Here is a 22035-nt window from a genome sequence, read left to right as displayed (position 1 = left end):
AAGCACACAGACGTTTCCTTCCTCCCTCTTTCCATATCAAAAGTTACAAGTTTGGAAACTTATTAACCTAGGACAATAATAGTCTGGTCATAATATGCTCAAGAGAACAGTTGGCACTGGTTTATTTCTCCTCAGTACCACCTTGCAGTTGTGTTCAATAGCCAGATTCCAGTCACTACTCTTTCCATTTGGAAATTGAAGTCTGACTGGAATTAGGCAATGCCTGGAAGTATATCCATAAGCTACTTTGTGGAATAATGTTTGTCTAACCCGAATGAGGCAAGTCAATATGACTGGAGTACTGGAAGTGTCATCGAGAAGAACTCTTAGGACCACTGTCCTTTGCCTCTAGGCTTGAGTATGAGCTCTAAATTTTGGCTATGTGGCGAAGGAGATTTGTGGGAGAGAATACATCTTCTGTGTGGCCCTCAGTTTCACAGTCTAGGACTCCTCAGAACAATCTGGCCACTTGTTGCTCCTCCATTTTGCCCATCAGAACCTGAGAAACCATTCATCTGTGATTTCACCCCACTGACCCTTCTTGCAAATGGGGAATCCTGTCTCTACCTCCATAGATAGTATTGGGGTGGGGGAATGAATGTCTTTCTTAGCTTATGGCAGGGTCAGCTTGTCAAGGAAGCTTAGGAGGATGCTGATGAGAAAGGGGCTCATCTCTGGGCACCTGTTGTTCTACAGGCAGGAGATAGTGTGAAGGAGAGAAGCGGGTGCAATACTGCTTCAATAACTGTAGCTTCTACTTGTGGGGAATTGAATCATTAAGAAGACAGAAGGTAAGGGAGAAGTAAGGGACTCCCAGAAATGGGCTTGGGGGACATCCATAGGTTCCAGAAAAGGTGCCGTTGAAGCATTCCTTCTCGGGTACAGCCATGGGGCAGTACTCTAAAAGGCTTGGGTTCTGCTGCCAACAGCTGGGGACCCAAGGGATTCTGGTGTTGTACTTTCCAATCTCTTTTGACTTTGCACAAGTCACTTAGTAACTCTGAAAGGAAACCCTCTCATATAAAGAGTGAAAATAACAATACTGTCCTTGCCTGGAGGCAGGGTCAGAGTATCAACACTTCGTTTCCATTCTAAGATCTTGCAAACCCAACAGTAGGCACTGAGTGTAAGTCATATTTTCACTTGCTAAAAGAATAGGGCAGAGAATACTGACTCCTGAAGAGAAAAAGCTGCCAACACATTGGTTTGTTAGAACACTGTGTGATCATTTTTTTCTGGGAAGGATAACCCTTTGTTAGCATAAGCAAGAACTGTGCCTTTCAGAGAATACTAGCCAATTATATGCTCTAGGGAAAGTATTCATGCATACATGTAAAGTCAGGCTCTCCCTGGGAAGATGAGCTTGGTGAGATTTCACACATATTTATGGTAATGTTGGCATGTGTGTGTTCATTTTCAGGCATTAGATGACATCAAACTCACCCAATCTCCTGTAATTGGCTAGATTCAGGGGAATTCCCCCTCAGTGTTTATCTCCCAGTGACATGGAAAGTTAGTTTGCAGGAGATCAGAAATTCGTCCCCAATTTCATTTTCTTAATGATCAGTTATCCATCTAAGGTCTGTGAGTATGACTACATTTTCCCAAAACACTCTCTCTCTCTCTCTCTCTCTCTCTCTCTCTGTTTTGTGTAACTTGTGTGTGTGGTTTGTGTGTGTGGTTTGTGAGTATGTATGGATTGTGTGTATGTGGTTTGTGTGTGTGTAGCTTGTATGTGTGTCTCTGTGTGTTGTGTGTATGTGGTTGTGTGTGTGTCTGTATATGTGTGGTTCATGTGGGTATGTGTTTATATGTGATTTGTGAGTGTGTGGATTGTGTGTGTGTGTGTGGATTGTGTGTATGTGGTTTGTATGTGTGCGTCTGTGTGTGGTTTGTGTGTGTGTGTTTGTATGTGGTTTGTAAGTGCATGTGTGGATTGTGTGCATGTGGTTTATGTCTCTGTGTGTCTCTGTGTATATGTGGTTTGTTGTGTGAATTGGGTGTGTATGTGGCTTGTGTGTGTGTCTGTGTACATGTACATGGACAAGCATGTGCACACGTGCCTTGATGAACAAGTTTACATTTTTATCGGTCACTTTGCCCAGCTGTTTGACTTCAGTATGGTTTGAATTTGGTCTTCCTTTACTGCAGAATAGCAATCCAAAGCACATAGTTCTATTGCTGTGCAGCTATCTGACCTATGGTGCTTTAAGCTGTAATTTTATAACCAGAGGCAGCAGTACTATGGATGGAGTAGAAGAGCTAGGAACATTGAATACTTTTGGTCAGAAATCTAACTTCTCTGCTGGCTTAACCATATGTGTAAGGAAAAATGTATTACCTCTGATGTAATTTCCTGTTTTTCATAAAAGATGAATAACAGCTTTCTTGTAGGACTTACTGTGATGCCCCAAGATGTTCTGGTTTCATGGTCTGTGTTCAGTAACCAAGGTTAGTAGCAAGAGTGTGATGAATGAACAGTATTTTCAGGAGACACTATTGAGGAGATCTTGGATCTCTGTGTGGCTGTAATTAATGAGAGTGTGCTAGTTTCTGTTCATTATGAAGAGTCCTCATCAGAACATATGAAATATTAGAGCCAGACAGGGCCTGTCACCTTCTAGGGCATTCATTCCTTAAACACTATTGTCAGAGGGGCAGGGTAAACTGGAAAGATGGCTCAGAGGTTAAGAACACTGTCTGCTCTTCCAAAGGTCCTGAGTTCAATTCCCGACAGCTACATGGTGGCTCACAACCATCTGTAATGTGATCTGATGCCCTCTTCTGGCATGTAGGTGTACATGTAAACAGTGTTCATATGCACAATTTTAATGAATAAATCTTTAAAAAGCATTATGTTGGAAGTACACATCATGATACAAAGATATTGAGTAGAGCATATCCTACGCCCTATGATGTTGCTACCTCCCAACATACAGGCAAATGGAGGTCCTGACCAAACCATTGACACCTAGAAATGAAAGCAGCTTTGTAAGCAACTTGCTTAACTGAATCAAGAATGGGTACTTAGCAATTCCAGACTTCAGACTCAACATAGCAACGACCCAGCTCTGGAACTGGAGCTGAGTGATCTTGGGAAGAATCCCTCTTTCAAGCCCTTATCTTTTGAAGCTTTATTTGCCCAATAAATATCACTAGTGGAACTTTTGCCTTGACTATAGTCATCTAGGCACTACCCAGGGACATACTCTATCAGGAATCCCAGAACTAGGGAGATGGCTCCTGAGTATTCATGCTTGCTGTGCCAGTGTGAGAGGTTGAGCTTGAATCCCAAGAACACAAAAGTTGAATGCATAGTGTAACCATCTATAATCCCAGGGCTCCTGTGGGAGATGGAATATGAAGACAGGAGAATCCCTGGAAGTTGGCAGGCCAGCTAACCTGATGTACACAGTAAACCAAACAAACAACAAACAAAAACCCCAAAAACCAAAAACCCAAGAAATGATCCTGTCTCAGACAAGGTAAAAGATGATGACTGACAGCCAGCATTGTCATCTGACTTCCACGCGTGTGCCGTAGCATTTGTATGTCTACATTCACACATAAGGAAGCCTGTGTGGGCACGCCAGATCTATGAACACATCTTCTTTGCTCCTTTATGGTGTCTATAGCATTGTGGTATGATGGAAAATCCTAAACCCTGAAATATGACAAATGGATCACTGGCAGTGTACCTTTGCATAATCTGCATGGGTTTTAGAGACTTTGATGATGTTGTGGAAACAATTGAACTAATATTATCTATCTATCTGCAAGATGGTGATGAGTACAAAATACAAATAGGAAAAACAATGCAGCTTCAGCACAGGGCCTTCTCCTAGCAGGTGCTCAGTCAGTCGTTCAACAAACGTTCACTAGATGTTTGCTGTGTGTTAGTACATTACCAGGCACTGAGGGTAGAGAACTAAGAGGAGCTGGCATTTCATCTCCCCAGGATCTCACGCTCAGGAAGAAAGGATCAACGTATACACACACATGCAAGCACGAGGCAGAATGCTGTGTTTGAGAAAGAGTCAATAAAAAGGGAACAGGAGCTCCCTACCGAGTGCTTGTGAGACACCACTCAAATGTTGAGGAACCTTCTTTAAGGCTGTAGTAGTAATGAGAGCGGGAAGGGTTGGTGCTGGACTGACTTGCGCATTTTGTGATGGCTACTTCTGATGCCTTCCTGACCCAGGAGAATCCCAGTTTTATGGCTGTCCCTGTAGAATTATAGCTTGTAAGTCTTACAGCAAACAGCAACAAAACCTCTCGGAGATAGGAGTTTTGCCTGCATGCTAATTTCACTCATTAAGCAAGTGACTGGCTCCTCTATATTTCAAGCTCACAGCATGCCTATGCAAAATAACAGGTTATTGCAGCTCACAGACCTTTGGGGGGGTCTCTGGGAATAGCTGAAGCGACAGATGTCAAATATGCAAATGGTAGGATCTACTATCATTAAATAGCAGAGGCCCTCTTCAAGGAAGAACACAGTATTGGCTGTGCTGCACATGTTCCAAACAAATTATATGTTAAATCTGGAATATATTTGACCTCTCATTTTACAAATTATAAAGTAGAATTCAAAAAAGGGAACATGATTTTCCCAGTAACACATTAGCTATGATGGAAAGCCAGGGTTGGGGAGGACACTAGAAGCTGCCAAGTTAATGAATGTCCCCTTCGGCTTTGGGCATCTTTGTTTTATTTTTATTCACCAGTAAAACGTTAACTTTGGAAAGAATATGATAATTTGGGTGTGAAGGCTGCTTTGATAGTGCAGCTCTGCAGTGTTATGTGACTAATGTCTTAACTAAGAATAATAACAGTACAGCAGGGACTATTTTTACTCTCTTGGTTCACCTTGAGACTGTCCAGGGTGTAAGATCCTAAGCCAATGGAGTTTTTAGTTTTTTTGGGTTTTGTTTGTTTGTTTGTTTGTTTGTTTGTTTGAGACAGGGTTTCTTTGCATAACCTTGGCTGTCCTGGACTCACTTTGTAGACCAGGCTGACCTCAAACTCACAGAGATCCATCTGCCTCTGCCTCCCGAGTGCTGGCATTGAAGGCATGCACCACAGCACCTGGGTGGAGGTTTTACTTTTAAAAAAGGCTTGTATTCTCTGGACTCTTCTTAATCCTAAGGTCAAACAAAGGCAAGGAGTGCTTGCACAAAGCCAGGACAGTGAGTGGGGATCCTTCTTGGTCCAGTCTTTCCACACAATTCCTACATGTTCGTTATATGGAGAGTATGCGCACCTTCCTTTCCACCTCTGGCTAGGTTTTCTCTGGCCCCATGGAAAAGACAGCAGACTATTTATTCAACATGTTGCTTTCTTCTTATTTTTTTTTTCATGAGAAATTAGTCTGTCCTTCCCGATTCAGTCTAAAATCCTGGCACAAAGCTAGTAGTATAAAGTCCATAGCTGAAGGCAGACTGCTTGATCCTTAGACAGAGCAAGCCCCACATGTATAGATTCTATACCCATTGAAGAGCTTTTTTGTAAGAATCAAACGCTTTCAGGATTTCGCCAACTAACATCACATCAATAGTCTCAGGGAGCTTGATAGTCACCATTGCTAGGATAATCCTTCCCACCAGTACACACTGAGCCATGTGAGGGTGGGAAGGAAAGGGGCTACCAGAAGTTTGGAGGAGGGATGAGGGGTGGGGGTGGGCTGACAAAATGTATATAGGCAAAATACAATGGTGTGTATGAAAAATGTCACATCAAAAGCCCTTATTTTATTTGCTAGTGTAAAAGAACTTACCCAAAGCTAAAGAATCTGAAGCTAAAAATAAAAGTTACTTATCCTGGACAATTTTTGTTCTTCTGAAAATGTGCTGATCAGGACATACTGGTATATGTTCGCGGTCAGCCACTGACTCAGTACCCTCCCTTGCCAAGGGTCAACATGTGGGGGTACATAACAGATAACCTCCATTGCGTGAGCCCAGTCCAATTGCCATTCGGTGTCGTATTAAAACCCCCATGAAGCACTGAGTCCTTGAGTCAGCTCTCTCAAAATAAGTATCCTCATGACAGCAACTTCATACTCCAGGTATGGGAAATTTGGCCATAGAACAATGAATACCCACCACTGCCATCTCGTTAGTAGTCCAATTCCCTTACACATCCTGGTCCTGACTTACCAGCTTTTTAAGTTTCTCCTTGTGTATTCCTTGTGACATTCATTGCCCCTCCACACTGTCTCTAACCTTTCCCTTCTGTGTCGTGGTGACTCAGAAGACAGGCTGTTGCCAGCCTGACAGCTACCTCAGCAGGACAGTTACCTGTTGCCTTGGCTGTACACCTTCACCCTCGTTCATTTTGCTCCCCTCCAGTGTGTTCATCTGTGTTCATGCTTGCTTTTTCCTATAAACACGCTCCACTCCAGCCTTCCTTTCTTGACTGGATACACTTCAGGGTCCACAGAGCCTCTGCTATGCTGTCCCTGTACTTAGCACCTTCCTCATGAGTGCCTTCAGTCACTCTGCTCTTCCAATCTGATCCGATGCCTGGCATCCCCTCCCCTCCCCTCCTCTCCCACTGTTGGTATACTCACAGGCCTGCCCTCTGTCCCCTCTCTGATCTATGGCTTCCAGCAAGGAAGAAGGAGCTGGGAAAGTATCTTTGCAAAAAGCCTGTCGTTTGGACAGCAGCCCTGACTGCATGATAGCACCAAGAAGATGGATGTCTCCCAGGAAACCAAGGCCTTGTGATGGTGCTCCTTCCTCCGTCACCAGAAACGATTTGCTTGTCTCTATATGAGACAGAAAGATTTAATCACAAGGATCCAGCTGAGACTAGAGCTGATATCAGGAAGCCACCTGGGACTGAAGCGACCACGGCGACTGCCTTCTCGTTCTGATGTTCTTCCTCCTGAGCCCTCGTCTCTTGGCATCTCTGGTTCTTGCCACCATGGCATTTATTACTTCTGGCTTGCTGGAGGACCTGACAGACCAATAATTTTCTCTCTTAACATACTTGCAACTCTTTCCCCCCAACCTGGAAAACTCTCTCCAGTCTTAATGATCAAGTTCTCTAGAGGGTATATTGGTTTTTTGTTTGTTTGTTTGTTTGTTTTAAATCTAAGCATGTAAAAGGCTACTGGCTACCCGTGTGCTTAGTGTCAAGTCCTTCCTCCCACCCACCCCAGCTAATTTGTGTAACTGATGATGGACTGGAAACATGGAATTGCCATGAGAATGCCATGACAAGTGGTCTAAACAACTGTATTGATGGGTGGTAGGCAAGACATTTAGAAGGGCATCTCGGCAAGATAGGCCTTCAGTCCTTTCCAAACTAGTACAGTGTATAACAAACTCTGTACTCGAGCATCGGTGTTACAGTGGTCTGTGCTGTGGCGTTGGCGAGAAGAAGGGGAGGGCTCCTGACCTAAGCAGTGTGTCCCACCGGCAGCAGATGGCACAGCCAGCATTATATGGGCTGGGACCACAGGAGCCATTCCTGGTGGGCGATGCTGAGTGGCACAGCTCTCAAGGCTACCGGGGTCATTTCTCCCTTTACTGTTGATCTGCCCTTGCCAGGAGAGTTGCATTGGGGGATAATCCTGCCTCATTTTCAGTTGCATTATTTAGGACCGTGTCGCTTTCAAAGGCTCTTTTTGGGTTTGCGTTTCCAGAGTAGTCTGTGTTCTAGACCAAGACAGAAAGTTTCCATGCTTCTCCCAGCAGTCAAGAGTAGAGTGACAGTTCTCTGTCAACCTCTTCCTCTCTACCTGACCCCTGCTGGGCCAGCTGGGCAGCTGGATTCAGCTGGAGCCTGTAGGGAGACCCTCTGCATCCTGGGAGCTGGAACTTGAGGCCTTTCCAGGAACTCCTGGGGACGGTTCTCCACACGTGGCATGGTGTGCATTTCTACCAGGTGTCCAGGGATATGGAGGGACACAGGACTCTCCTTTAGAATCAGCTCTGGGCATTTGGTAACAGCTATTCCAGTGGGCTGTGTTGAGAAGGATCCGTGAGATGGTACCTGAGCTCAGCTGTAGATATGATGACAGGCTATGTATCTGTCAGTCCTGTTGTGAGGAGTAGAAGTAAGAGGGAGCTTCATGAAGTAGATCAAGTAGGCGCTTACATCTCCTGGAGATGTGTTAATGGCTAGTCTTTCTCTGTGCTGGGACAATCTCTCTCTTCATTGTCCTTCGTAACACAGACTTTCTAGTCACCTGAACATAAATCCCCACTGGACATATGAAGCTTATACCTCTTTAGAATAAGACTGGAATCTTCCAGATCCCTTCCCAATGCACCAGGTTTCATCAACTAGACCAGTGTTTGGCAAATTACTTCTATCACAGGTCATTTTTTTTAACCATCTGCCATTTCTCTGTGCAGTTTGTGTTCTAGGATAGTCTTAGCTAGTAATTACTGATTACCTTTTTACACAAAGTAGCAAAACATGACCACTGTTACTTCGATGTGTTAAAAAGCAGAGAGAAATGACATATTAATTAGCCTTTGTGGACTGTCGACTCTCTAGTGTCTACTCTGAGGGCTCAGGAGAGAACAGAGTAAACACAGCCAGGTGCTGAATGTCAAAGGACTGAATGGATGGCAATGCTTTAAAGTCGCCAGTGCTGGTGCTCTCCAGCAGCTGGGGTGTGGCAACCCTGTAGGGAGATCAGAATGGTCAGAGGAAGTGGGAAGATGGTTGGTTCCTGGGCCTTACCATTGGTCTTCAGGGTTCTAGAAAGCTTATTATTGCCCCAGCTATTATTCTTATGCAATAAAAGTTCTATTATTTGTATAAGAACATAAAATTCCACTTTAAAAAAACAGCCTAAACTCATGTGATACTTGCTTAGTTTAGGTTAGATATTTTACCCCAGAACACGGGTTTGTTTGTTTGTCTCCTTTTAAGGTTAAGTATCAAAATCTACATCTTCTGATTCTAAATACACATTCCTTCTGCTGTATCACTGCAGTAAGGTCATCAAGCTGGAAGCAGCACATTTCCTTTATCTCACACAGAGTAAGCTAAGAGCGCACCCCACATTTCTTTGTGTGTGTGTGTGTGTGTGTGTGTGTGTGTGTGTGTGTGTGTGTGTGTTTTCCATTGCTGTTGTCTGGTGCATGTATGAGGGTGTGCAGGTTGTGGGTGCCGAGACCAGAGCAGGTCTTGGTCTCCTGTCTTTCTCTATTATTCTGTACTTTGCTGCCTTGAGACAGGGTCTCTCACTGAACTGAGAACTCAGCATTTTGCCTAGGCTAGTTGGTCAGCCAACACTTGGGGACCATCTGTCTCTGAAGCCCCCCAGTCATGCCTCACTTTTCATGTGGGTGGCCCTCTCAGTTTTTCTTCTTAATAACATGAATTGCTGGATACCTAAGCAAATCTTGGGGTTGGGGCAATCCTGACAATGCAAAGCACATTACCAGACTAGATTTCAAGCTATATTACTGAACTTCAGTGATTAAAAAAAAACTAGTGTGGTCTTGGCACCAAGAGAGACCTGTACAATGATGACTTCTTTATTTTGAATCCTGGGACAACTGGGCCTAGGGAAATAGATGGGGCCCAAATAAGCTCTCTAATACCTAGCCTAGAGATCTGGATTCATAAGCTTGGCTCAATTCTCACATTTGCCCAAGCCAACCCAAAGAGGTTTCTTGATTTCATCCTTTTACCACCAGGTCCTACCAACAGATGATGCGCTGGGGGAGGAACCTTGCAGTCAGACCCAGATGTCTGTCTGTCTTTCTGTCTGTCTTTCTCTCTTTCTGTCTTCCTTCCTTCCTTTCTTTCTTCTTTCTTTCTTGCATTCTCCACCATAGTGACTGAAGGCAGTCAGGACCAAGGAATAGAGGGAATTGAAAGCAAGAAGAAGTAACTAGGGCTTAGGTGTAACCCTAAGAGAGCCTACAACAGCCCTCCATAGCAGAGAGGCCAGGAGCAACAACAAAAATAAATGGAGGTCAGTTACTTCGTGTGTAATTGGCAGGCATTTGGAGAGTTCATGCTCAGGGCTGAGAAGTAAGAACAGATGGTCCCTGTCCTCAGCAGGACCACGGTCTGGTTGGAAAATGGTTATGTGTAGTAGTTGCCTTTTCTATACAAAGGAACTGCTGAGGGCTGAGGTGAAACAGAGGCAAACCTCCCTCTGTAAGGGATTCGGTTTGGTGTCATTTGTGGTGACATGCAAGCTCCATTCTTCAGCTGATTCGGGACTCATTAGAAGGAATAGCTAGTTGGCCTGGCTCAGGGTGGTGTAGGCAGGCATAAGAAGCTTCTGGCTTCCGGAGTGAACGGTTCTCCTTCAGTCCACATTTTTAACCACAACCGGACCTGGTTCTAACCCACACATTTGCGGGATGCTGTACATGGCACAAAGGCAAAATTAATGTCCATGGAATGAGAGAGTAAGTGAATGGATGGGTAGGTTCGTGAGGAGATGCCTAGCTCATTCTCTGTGTACCTCTTGGAGGTTGCAGAAGGCTCAGGGAGGCCACGGATGGGAAAGTTCTCTTGGGCATAAGGACCAGGGAATGCCCCACCAATCTCCACTTCCTATCCCTCACCACTGTCTGTCTCCCAGTGTCAGCAAGATGCACAGAGCCCTCTGGACCCTGGCATGCCTGACCTCTTGCTCAGCCATGACACCTGTCTGGGACCAGCTCTTTAGTGCGGTGTCTGTACCACTTGGCTCCTCTGAGCGTTGGCTGCCTTTGAGACTCCCTGAAAATCAATTAAACGTTCCCTCCAGGAGGGTTGTAATTGCGTCCTATCTGGGTCTTGTAATGACAGCCCCCTGCCACTGCATATGGAGTTTGCCTGCTTGGCTCCTTAGAACCATTCCCTGGGCGAGAACTCATCTGCTTAGGCCTGTTTGAACTCACTTCCATGCAGAGCTTCCTGACTCTCTCTAGATGCTACCATCACAATATGCCCGTCTCTAGGAGGAAATGGGTTTTCTCAGTCCTGTTTTGCTCCTGGTCATAGACTGCACTGCTCAGAGCTGTTCTTTCTGGCAGTGAAGGAAGAAGAAGAACTCTGTTCTCTGCCCATGGCCTGTCCCCTTGGTCCCCTCCAGTCCTGCTAGGGTTTTCTGTTAGATCAAAGGGAGACAGTGTAATACTGATAGAGTCCCTGGCAGCATTTTCCAAGTAATACAAAGCAGAAAGGGCACCTGTACCGTCTTGAGCTGAAGAGGACGTTGCCTTAGCTTTCTGTGTGGTTTTCTTTGCTGTTTGACTTCATAGCCTTTTAGGTGGATGGGCAGCTTCTCAATGTTGCTGTGGACATTGCTCAGAGGGGCCTAATTTTCCCCGCCACCTTGGGAAGGTAGTGTAGGTTTGCTTATCTCCCATCTCCAGAAATTCAAATTCTTTTCTCCCCATTATGGGTGGGGTGGTGGGGGTCTGCCCAAAGTGCCAGTGGTAAGCCCTGCTGGGTCCAATAGTGCATACCCCTGTCACGTTCACACTCATGGCGAACCTCAGAAGGGAGCCTTATTTGGAAGTTGGGTCTTTGCGAAGCAGTTATGACTAGATTATACTGGGGCCCTGAGAAGGACGCCAGGTGAAGACACACAGAGAAGCAAGCCACATGATAACAGAAGCGATGGTAAAAGTGACGCGGACGAGGGCCCCTGGGTACTTGCCAGGAAACATCAGAAGCTGGAAGAGCAGCGAGCTGCAGATTCTTCCTTCCAGCCTCTCGAGCACTCACCCCACGCGTCAACCAGACTTGATTTCAGGGTGGCAAGTCATCTGAGAAAGGCAGCTTCAAGGAGGACACACTTATCTTAGAGCACAGGTTTATAAAATTCAGCCCACAGTTGGCGGACACCACGGTTTCTGAGGGATAGCGATACGTGGTGGTGGAAGGACGTGACAAAGCAAAGACGCTCGCCTTATGGTAGGCAGGAAGCAGAGAGAAGTAGACAGGAAAGGGTCAAGGTGGGATTTCCTCTCCCCAAACCACTGTGGACCTACTTTGCCCACCAACCTCCATTTCCTAATCATCTACTGAGTGTGAACGTGTGATGGGTTAACACACCAATGAGGCTAGTTCCTTCACGATCCAGTCTCCTCCCAGTGAGTGCATCCACTGGCTAGCAACAGAGCCTATGGCACAGGAGGTTAGGGGAGCCATTAGTATCTAAATTATAGCACCCCGATGTTGGCTTGATTTGGGATTTCTAGCCTTCAGACCTGAAAAACAAAACAAAACAAAAAAAAACAACAACAACCAAATTCCAATTGCTTGAAGCTACCTCTTGTACAATCAGCTACAGTATATATTCCCTGTACGGCACCACTCCAGACTTCACCACGCACATTACTAACCTCATAGTTCTGGACAGGAGGAAGGAAAGGCTACCTGGGGAAGAATTTGCTGTCTCTCAGGACCCCAGGCAGGAGGCAGCCAGAACTCCTTCACCAGCTCTGTTATAGCCAGGCTCTAACTGCAAACCTCTCCAATTGCTGTTGGCAAATAGATGGAAAAATCACCAAAACTAAAAAAAGACCACTTTGTCTACATGGCATCCCTAGGTCTGTTTAGTAACTTAGTGACAGCAGCTAGAATGGCCTTCTCTTCTCCCGTCTGATCCCAGATCCCTTCATAGCCCTTACGCTATGTCAGAGCTCTTCAGCAACTCGCAACAGCTTCAGACTCCGTTCCAAAGCTGTCTGCTCATTTCTGCTCCTTTCCCCTTCCAGACAGCTGAAGTCTGGGCCACTGGATCTATAGGGTTCCTTCAGGGGAATGAATAACCTTACATCTTTGACTGCATCCTTCAGAGCAGGGTGTGGGGGTGCACACTCGTGATCACAGTACTCAGAGGGTCGATGCTGAGGCAAAAGGGTTATGCGTTTGGAGCTAGATTGGGCTGTGTAAAGAGAGCCTATCTCAAGAGAAAGAAGTATTTCTTCTGCAACTGTGGAGGCAAAATAGGGCCGAGTCTCTGGTCTTTCTCTCTTTGGAGTTACTGGAAGCTGGTCCCCAAACTGCAGGTTTGTTGCCTGCTTTTGAGGAAATGAAGATATTACTTCTTTCCCCTGCAAAGTGATGAGCTTGGCTTGGTTAGTAAAGATGAAAATGTCATGAGCGACCCAGGGACAACCGTGACTGCCTGTGACAAGAAGGTTTTACTGATAGGTGTGTGGGAGGACTCTGATGGTTCCTTTGCATTGTTAGCTTGAGTGAAGCTAAAGCACATAGGATGACATCCAACCCTAGGTATGGCTATGAAGTATTTCCAGAGAGCTTTAACTGAGGAGAGAAGACCCCCCCCCACACACACACACACACAGAGAATGTGAACAGCACCATCCTCGTGGCATGGGGTCCTAACCCGACAAAAATGTGACAAAAGAGAAAGCAAGTTGGGTGCCAGCATTCATCCGTTTCCCGATTGTCACCACAATGTGACCAGTGGCGTCACACTCCCACATCGCACCTTCTCTGGCACCATGGGATTTGCCCCTGAAATCATCAACCAAAACAGATCCTTCCTCTTTAAGTTACTTTTGTCGGGTACAATCAGAAAAGTAATGGGCACACACCTTTGGTCCTGGCACTCAAGAAGCAAAGGCAGGGAGGATCTCTTTGAGTTTGAGGACAGACAGGGCTACATAGAGAAACCCTCAAACCCTGGTCTCAAGAAACAAAAAAGAAAAAAAAAATGAAAGAAAAAAAAAAAAGGTAGGAAGGAAGGAAGGAAAAGAGAAAGAGAAAGAAAGGAAACTAAAGTACCAAATGTAAGTCTAGGAGCAGGGAGACAGAACTTTGCTTTATATTTGTATCAGAGATACCACCAGAAACAGAACTATAAATGCAACTGTGTGTGCTGAAGCATGTGTGTACACGGGGTAAAAGAGCAGTGCAGTTCAACACGTGGGGCTGTTGCCAAACCTGAGGAAATGGTGTCTCTGGCTAGTTTGGGGTGGCAAACGAGAAGGAATTAGCTAACCTCTCACTTTTCTTGCTATTGTGATGTGGATATTAAGGCATCCGGGTTGTCATAAGTGTGCCTCAGTCACCAACAGAAAACACTTCCTTAGTGTCTAGTCTCAATTACTTGCCTGGGTGTGGCTCACTAAGCTAAATGACTAGTAGCATCTTGGCCATGTCCCAGCCTTTCTGACCTACCTGGGCCAGCGTCTTGCTCCAGTTTGCCTCAGTAATTGGATTCCCTACCTATGCCCAAGGTTAGCTTTTAGGAAAAGAGAGTTGATCTAAAGATAGAAAGTCAAAGAGTATTGTCTGGAGGATGGGGAAGGGAAGTGTCATTACCTGGGCTTTCTTTGACAATGTCAGGGAACATGACAGGCTGCTCCCCAAGGCGAGAGCTGCCCCAGGCCAGGGCTGAAGGTGACCTTGAGGTTGACTTGTCTGCATCCTGATGTGGAGTTCGTCTAGCTTGTTTTGGGGAATGGAGGGACAGCACAAAGGAAGATAGAGACTGCAAGAGAATAAAAGAAGATGGAAGAAGGCCAGTGGGGGGTGGGCCAAGCCTTTCTCATCTGAAAGGTAATTAGATGTAAAAACTACTCACTAGAGGGACTCTGAACTGGAACAGCCACAATAATTACAGGACAGGCTCCACAGGGCCCCAGGCATCCATCTGAGCATGTGGGTAGCAGAGAGGTCTCTTCCTAGACCCGCCGCCCCAGCCCCCACTCGAGCCTGAGGATGATCAAGAGGCTTCAGGAGAGCATTATGGCTGCAGAATCATATTCATGGCCTAGTGTGATGAGACCCTGCAGAATGAAAGGCCTGCTCCTGGTTTCTAAGCCATCTGCAATAAGACTTTCTCCGTTCCCATGGCCCTATTGATGGTTTACAAAGTGTCAAATAATAATAGTAATAATAATAATAATAATAATAATAATAATAATAATAATAATAATAATAATAATAATAATAATGTCATTCATTTAAGTATCATCACGTTCCAATTATCAAGTTCTATGCCAAGTGTTTGACATACCGTATTTTCTGTGTATAAGGCGATAACCCCCAAAATCCGCGCCAAACTCGGGGGTCATCTTATACACTGGGTACTTACCTGTGGCTTGCCTCCCCTTGCTTCATATGTCTGGTGCATGTAGTGGGGAGTGCCCCAGCTGATTTCCCACTCTGTGCAGGGAGTAGTAATCAGGGAGGAGCAAGCTGCACACATCTTCTTGTACCTCAAGGAGGAGAATGTGAGCGTGGTTTGGCTCTCCACCAGAACCTGCCCTTTTGACTCAGAAGGCTGCTTATCTTTGGGTTCAGTGTGAAGCATGCCTTAAAGCAGTGTAGGCTGGCACTGGTTGTCTGCCGACATTTAGTAAAGCACTTGGCTGACTATGCCTTGTCTCCAAATAGACAGATGCCCAAGTCTGCTGCACAGGGTGTGCATTAGAAGAGGGGTACTCTTATACGGCAAGTATATTCCATATATTCTATATTTTAACTGGAAGAGTTGGGGGTTATCTTATATGCCCAATCGTTTTATATGCTGGAAAATATGGTACTACTTCAGAATTTTACACTGAAGTCCCTGTGGCAGTCTGGACCTAGGCTACACTCTGCCTAAGCTTGGGGTTTCATACCACATCTTGTTACAAAATCAAAGTCAGATACTTGAAGGTTACCCTTGAGGTTTCAGAGATGTCTTTTCTAAAAATTTAAAGACACCCCCAACTGAAATTGCCTGTGTTTGGGGCATAAGTACTGTATCCATCCCTTCTCAAGGAAGGAAAGTTTCATTTTGCCGTATGATTGAAGTAAACAATCTATCATGGTCCATGGCCTCATAGCAGGAGGACTGTGAGGCTGTGGTCACGTTGGTCCACAGTCAGGGACTAGGGAGAGATAAATGGCGATGCTCTACATATCCAACCTGGGATTCTAGTCCATGGGATAGCACCATCAATGTTCAGGGTGCGTGTTCCCACCTCTCTGAAAACGCCCTTACAGATGCACTCAGAAGTCTGTCTCCTGGGTGATTCTAAATCCTGCTAAGTTGGCAAGATGATCAGGGCACGGCAGTGCATGCCCGTAATCCCAACACTCTGGGAGGCAGAGGCAGGCAGATCTCCGTGAGTTTGAGGCCAGCCTGGTCTACAAAGTGAGTCCAGAACAGCCAAGGCTACAAAGAGAAACCCTGTCTCCAAAAACAAACAAGCAAACCCCTAAAAAAGAGACAAACAAACAAAAGACAATCAAGGTGAGCCATTGCAAATGGTATCACTGACATAGCTCCCCTTGGGTCTGAATACTTTGTCACCAGCTCCCTGCCTTAATAATGTCCCCATTCATATGCTTTCTTCACTTAAGCTTTTCTCCACTAAATATTTGGCTTCTGCCCTGCATCTGGCCACTGCCTTGGTGCTGGTCTGAGGGCTGGTTAACCCTCGTCCCTGAGCATGCTTATTGAATCATATGTATTTGTTACTTGTGTACATCAAAATTTTTATCAGAGTGATGATCTCTTGTGGTTCTTCAACATTGGAGACCCAGTGTTTTCTCTAAAATCTCCAACTAGCTATTTCCTCAGCAAGAAAAGATAAAACACTCCCATCCCTCATCTCTCCATGTTGAGAAGCTCCCCGCCCTTTACCTAGACACTTGCTGTCACCATCCAAGACCAGGAGCCCCCCTTTGTGTCATCTGAATGCCTTCCTATCCCCATGCTCCACCTCTCTCCCTGAGTGCTAACCAATAGACAGGCAAGCAAACAGCCCACCAAATGTGGCGCCATGTGCTATGGAGGGACTGAGCATCAGCTATGGAGGCAGGCAGCCTTGTGTTTTGCCCTGACCCTTCCTCATCCTCATCTATTATCTATCAGCATCTGTGAATCAGTTTCTGGGTTCAAATTCAGATGCCAACTAGGGCTGTTCTCTTATCTGAATCCTGGGTGTCTCTTTCCCATCTCAGGATCATTGCAGAAAGAATCTCCTCCCAGCTGGAAACCTCATGGCTTGCTTCTTGTCTGTCCATCTGCAGAAAAGAACCTCTCACTTCTTTTAAAGGGATCATCTACTCAGTTAGATCCATATATGATAGTTTCCCTTAAAGTCAAAGCTGAGTTGTTGGCCAATTAAGGACCCTATTGTCTGCAAAATCCCTTCCCCTTCGCTATGTAACAGAGCTACAGCATACAATTATTAACAGATTTACAGGTCTCACATTTGAAGAAGATTGATCTTTCACAGCGTGCACATGGGAGCAGGCAAAGGCTCCCTGGGGCCCTGCTTGTTAGAATTCTGCTTCCTGTCCTGTAGAACACCAAGTAAATCAACTACCCTCTCTAAAGCTAACTTCATTACTTGGATTATTATACAGGATTATTATATCATGTACACAAGGTGCATTAGTCCTTTTTTTTTTTTTTTTTTTTGTTATAAAATGCCCATGGTAGGCTAACCTTATGAAGACAATACATTTCTATAGCTCATACTTTTGAGGCTAAATGCCTAAGTCTGGCAATCCTGATGACTTGGCTTTTGGTGTGGCCTAGCAATGGATGGCCTCAGGGTAGGACTGTGAAAGGCAAAGTTCACATTCTAACTCAGGAATCCAGTAAGTGAGCCACAGACCAGTTTCCCAATATAAACTCACACTCAAGGTATCTCAAGGAGTGTCAGGAAAACTGCTTCAGTCCCTTCTGAGGGCAGCTCCCCAATGATGCAAGGACTCCCTGCCCCGCTGAGTCTCACCTCCTAATGATGTCACCACCACTCACATTGCTATACAGGAAATCAAGCCTCCAATACATAAACCGCTGGAGGCCACAGCCATATCCAAACCATGGAGTGCAATTTCTCAGGTTCTTGTCATTGCTGTTCACTTATCTTATGGCCCCTGTGATCTGAAGTAGAAAACCATTCCACAGAGCTGACATTATGCGAAAAATCACAGTTAATTGTTATTTGTCATTGCAGTTACGTTTTATATATAAAGCCACTTTAGACATTTAATCAATGAATAGTGAAACATTACTTTCAGAAGGAGCACTGAGTTAGGATCCTATGAACCTCTGGTCTCAGCATCTTCAGCGATCAATGCATAACCTTGTCCTGTGTGTGTTTCTGTTTAGAGACTATTTCACAGATACCATTGGTTCATTAATACTGAACTCGCAAGTAACAGCTCCGATGCAACCCTGATCTAAGCTTATCTAATATAGACACTTCCTCCTATGGTGGCATCATGGCCTTTTGCACTTAGTAAGGCTTGTAGAAATTCAGCTCTAAGGATGAAGAGATGGCTCAGGCATCAGCTAAAAGCCTGGCTGCTCTCTCAGAGGACCTAGGTTCAATCCCTAGCATGCACATGGCTGTCCACAACCATTTGAAACCCTAGTTCAGTTGCAATGAATGTGACGTTCTCTAATGGTGTCTGTGGGCACCCGGTATAAACACACATGCAGGCAAAATGCCACTGTACACAAAGTCAGGGATAAAAGACCTTCAGCTATGTGTTAGGCTAGTTGAAAGAGGGATCATTTTTGGACAAGACATACACCTGTACACAAGGAAAAGCATAGCCCAGCACAGGCTGCAGGAGGAACAGGATCCAAAACTGGAAACAGAATGTCCCCTAGACTGGCCTCATTGGAAAGACTCAGGCCAGATGGATGTGCAAATGTGTGTAAATGGGCTGTTATTTCCTGAAGCATTTTTCTAGCATTATTTGTTTGTCTGAGATAGGGTCTCATGTAACCCAGGCTGGCCTCAAACACATTATGCAGCTGAGGATTGCCTGACCTCCTGATCCTCCAGCCTCCACCTCCTGAGTGCTGCTTACAGCTGTGAGCCACTGTGATGCTCAGATCTAGGTTTTGTTTCCTTCGACGCCCCAGTGAACACATAAGAGACATAAGGCTGGTGCCAGAAGCAAGGACCCTTCTCCCTTTCCCCTGTTGAACCCCTGAGGATAACAGCTGTTCCCCTCAATGTTTCACAGCTCTCTAAGGACTCACTTACAAAGGAGAACTGAGTCAGCATAAATAATAATGTAAAATAAAATGAAAACCACCTGTGCTAGACACTCTGGCCTAAGCCGAAATGTGCTGGAAGGCCTTTCGAAGAAAGGGCTCACCCCCTCCCCCCTGCCTTGCTGGAGACACAGATTTCTGCCAAAGATAGTGTAGCTTGAACTACCCAGCCATGGCCTTGTCAATATGACAGAGCTTTGTCTGCTCTGAGTCAGAAAACATGCTCAGCATGTACTTAACAGAATGCAGAAGGGGTCATGAACCAGGGTCTAGGGCTGGCTCTGGGTGTGCCAAGCAAGATACCTTTGCCTTTGTCTTTTGCCTGTGACAAAAATGACAAGTGGCTTTCAAACTATTCGCTCTGTCTCAGAATACCTTAATCCTGCCCCTCCTCTCATTGCCACACCTCTGTCTTCTGGACCTCCTTTCTCTCTTCTTTTCTCCTTTCCCCTACTGATTTGCAGCCAGGTCCCCTGAGCCTAGCTTTAGGCTTCCTCATGACCTGCATGGGGACCTATCTGTCCTCCTTCCCTGCTAACCACAGAGCTTTAGGACTCACGGGCACAGCTGTGTGTGGACATGCAGCAGCTGGAGAGCCAAATATGTGGGGCTGGGATTGGCTGGTGTGTTTGGGGTACAGAGTGCTCCGATAGTTATCTGAGGAAGGTGAGCTCATTTGTTTCTTTTGTGTGCCCCCTCTTCCCACCCACACTTTTACTACACCAAGGGAAAACAGCAAACAATGGTCTGTTTGACAGTGGCGCTATCTTTGGGTACTAAGCCTGCCATCTGCGGGAAGCCCTCCTATATAATCAGTTGGCAAAGCAGAACAGAAGCCTGTGCTTTGTAGCTGATACAGCAGAGCAGCATCTTCAGTGAGGGGGCTGGGATGTCTGTTTCCTCCACTGAAAAAAATTAAATAGCAAAGCTGATTCCATATTTAGGAGCTACGCTTCAGTGCAGGTGTGGGTGTGTGGGTACCAACCGAATCCAGCTGGCACCACTGCGTGTTCTCTGAGTGATGTATTGAATTTAATAATGGAGGAATATGAAGTTCAGAGTGATTTAGGGGCTCTGCATAAAATTGATATGCAAAGGACTTGCTGAGGGATGTCTCCCAATACTTCTCCTTCAGTTCTGAGACCAAAGAGGCAAGCATTTACTAAAACAAAACAAAAATGAAAAATTGAAAGAGTGTTTAATCCAAGGATTTCTGTGCCTCATCTGAAGCTTGTCTTGGGATAAGAACTGTGCACAGGTGAGATCTGTGAGTCCTTAGTAAGCTCAGGGCATGGGGCTGAAAGGGGTCACCAAATGTCCTTATTTAGTGAAGCCCAGCTGAGCACCCACTGGTGCCAGCACTGTGCCTGAGCTGTCTCATGAAGATTGATGGAAGAGAGTGTCAGGCCTGAAAGAGCTCAGTTTGTCAGAGGCCATTAAACAAGTAAGACAACAACAACAACAAAAATGATGCTGCCATTTTAGAAATAGTCACGACATTCATGGGTTTTGCAGATACGTTAGGACAGCAAAACATGAATCTGCGAACACCGGAGAATGACTGTTGAAGGCAGTCACAGAGACATGCAGTTGACAACTGAAATATACAGACTGTAATGCCTGCACAAAATTCATTTAAAAAGATCATTATGAGCTGGGGACAATCCAAGAGACATCCTCTTGGAAGTAGGTTGGGAGCCAAGTCTTGAAGGGTGAATTACTTTTGTTTCTTACTTCCTATAAAAAATGTCCTTGTGTTAGTGGAAGTGAAAGGATTGAGGTTGTGGGAACACAGAGAAAGGTTTGTCTGACACCAAAAAAACCAGTGTTTAGGCCAAATGTATCCTGGCTCACACTGTGTGGAAGTTCTCTGTCACACAGTGGGTATACAAAGAATCAGACACAGCCTCAGCTCCCCAGTCAGAAGACAGACAGAGCCAATATAAGAGACATTGGGAGGGAACAGCCATAGTTTGGGGAAACTCATAACAGGGAGCTGTTAACCTTGAGGGTATGAAGGGAGAGGAGGCCTGTGTAAAGGGAAGTGATGCACAGAGTAGAGGCAAGCCCTAGGACTTCTGGCACTGAAGAGGGGGTGGGCCATGGAGATGGATCCATCTGCAACCCCAGGATGGCAACCAGGAAGGCTTCGTTTTCAGAGAGAACAGGTTGATAAGTAGCAGGGAGTCACACTGGGAGGTCAGCCTTGGAGAAAACCAGAGAGAGTGATGTAAGAAAGGTAATGGGGCCTGGGTGTGGTGGCACATGTCTTTGATCCCAGAACTCAGGGAGCAGAGGCAGGCAGATTGCTGTGAGTTCAAGGCCAGCCTGGTCTACAAAGTGAGTCCAAGACAGCCAAGCCAAGGCTAACACAGAAAGACCTTGTCTCAAAAAAAAAAAAAAAAAAAAAAAAAAAAAAAAAAAAAAAAAAAAGAGGGGTAACAAAAGAAAAGAAAAAAAAAAAAAAAAAAAAAAAAAAAAAAAAAAAAAAAGAAAGAAAGAAAGAAAAAAAGAAAAAAGAAAAAAAGAAAAGAAAAAGAAAGAAAGAAAGAAATGTAATGGGTCCCTGGGGGTGGAAGGAAATATGAAGAAAGTCTTCCTTGAGCAGATTGTGAAATTACTAAAAGGATACTACTTAACTTCTGGTGGCATATATTAATTGGTTTGTGGTATTCACTAAAAATAATGTTTCTTTCATTACAGTATCGATCATCCAAAGCTTCCAATTCATCTAAGTCTGAGAATAGCTTGTTTTTCTGAGATATTTAAGAGGCTAGGAGAGGGCCAGTGAGTTTCTTGGTCCTACTGAAGAGGCCCACAGATGGAAACAAATTCTCACAGCCCATTGATGAGCTGCTTCTTTGGAGCTCTGTTCCCATGCTTATGGCTAGGATGTTTAAATCTCCACACTGCCATCTATCAGCTATATGACATCCTGGCAAGTCACCCGCCCCATTATCACTAGAGCACAAGAGGAAGATGATGCTTGAGGGACAGACACATCCTGTCTTGGATATCCCAGTTTTTAGCTGGATCACTTTGAGCAATGCATTTAATCTGGCTATGCC

At 45.2% G+C, this 22035-nt stretch overlaps 1 protein-coding gene across 5 annotated transcripts in view; it reads left to right on the top strand.

Annotated features, from left to right (window-relative positions):
* Slc8a3 (solute carrier family 8 member A3) overlaps positions 1 to 22035 on the top strand; it is a 137911-nt gene that overhangs the window by 20102 nt on the left and 95774 nt on the right. The window lies entirely within an intron of this gene.

This window comes from Acomys russatus, chromosome 1 (assembly GCF_903995435.1).
Source record: "Acomys russatus chromosome 1, mAcoRus1.1, whole genome shotgun sequence".
NCBI classification, from domain to species: domain Eukaryota; kingdom Metazoa; phylum Chordata; class Mammalia; order Rodentia; family Muridae; genus Acomys; species Acomys russatus.
This window is presented reverse-complemented; position numbering and strand designations above follow the sequence as displayed.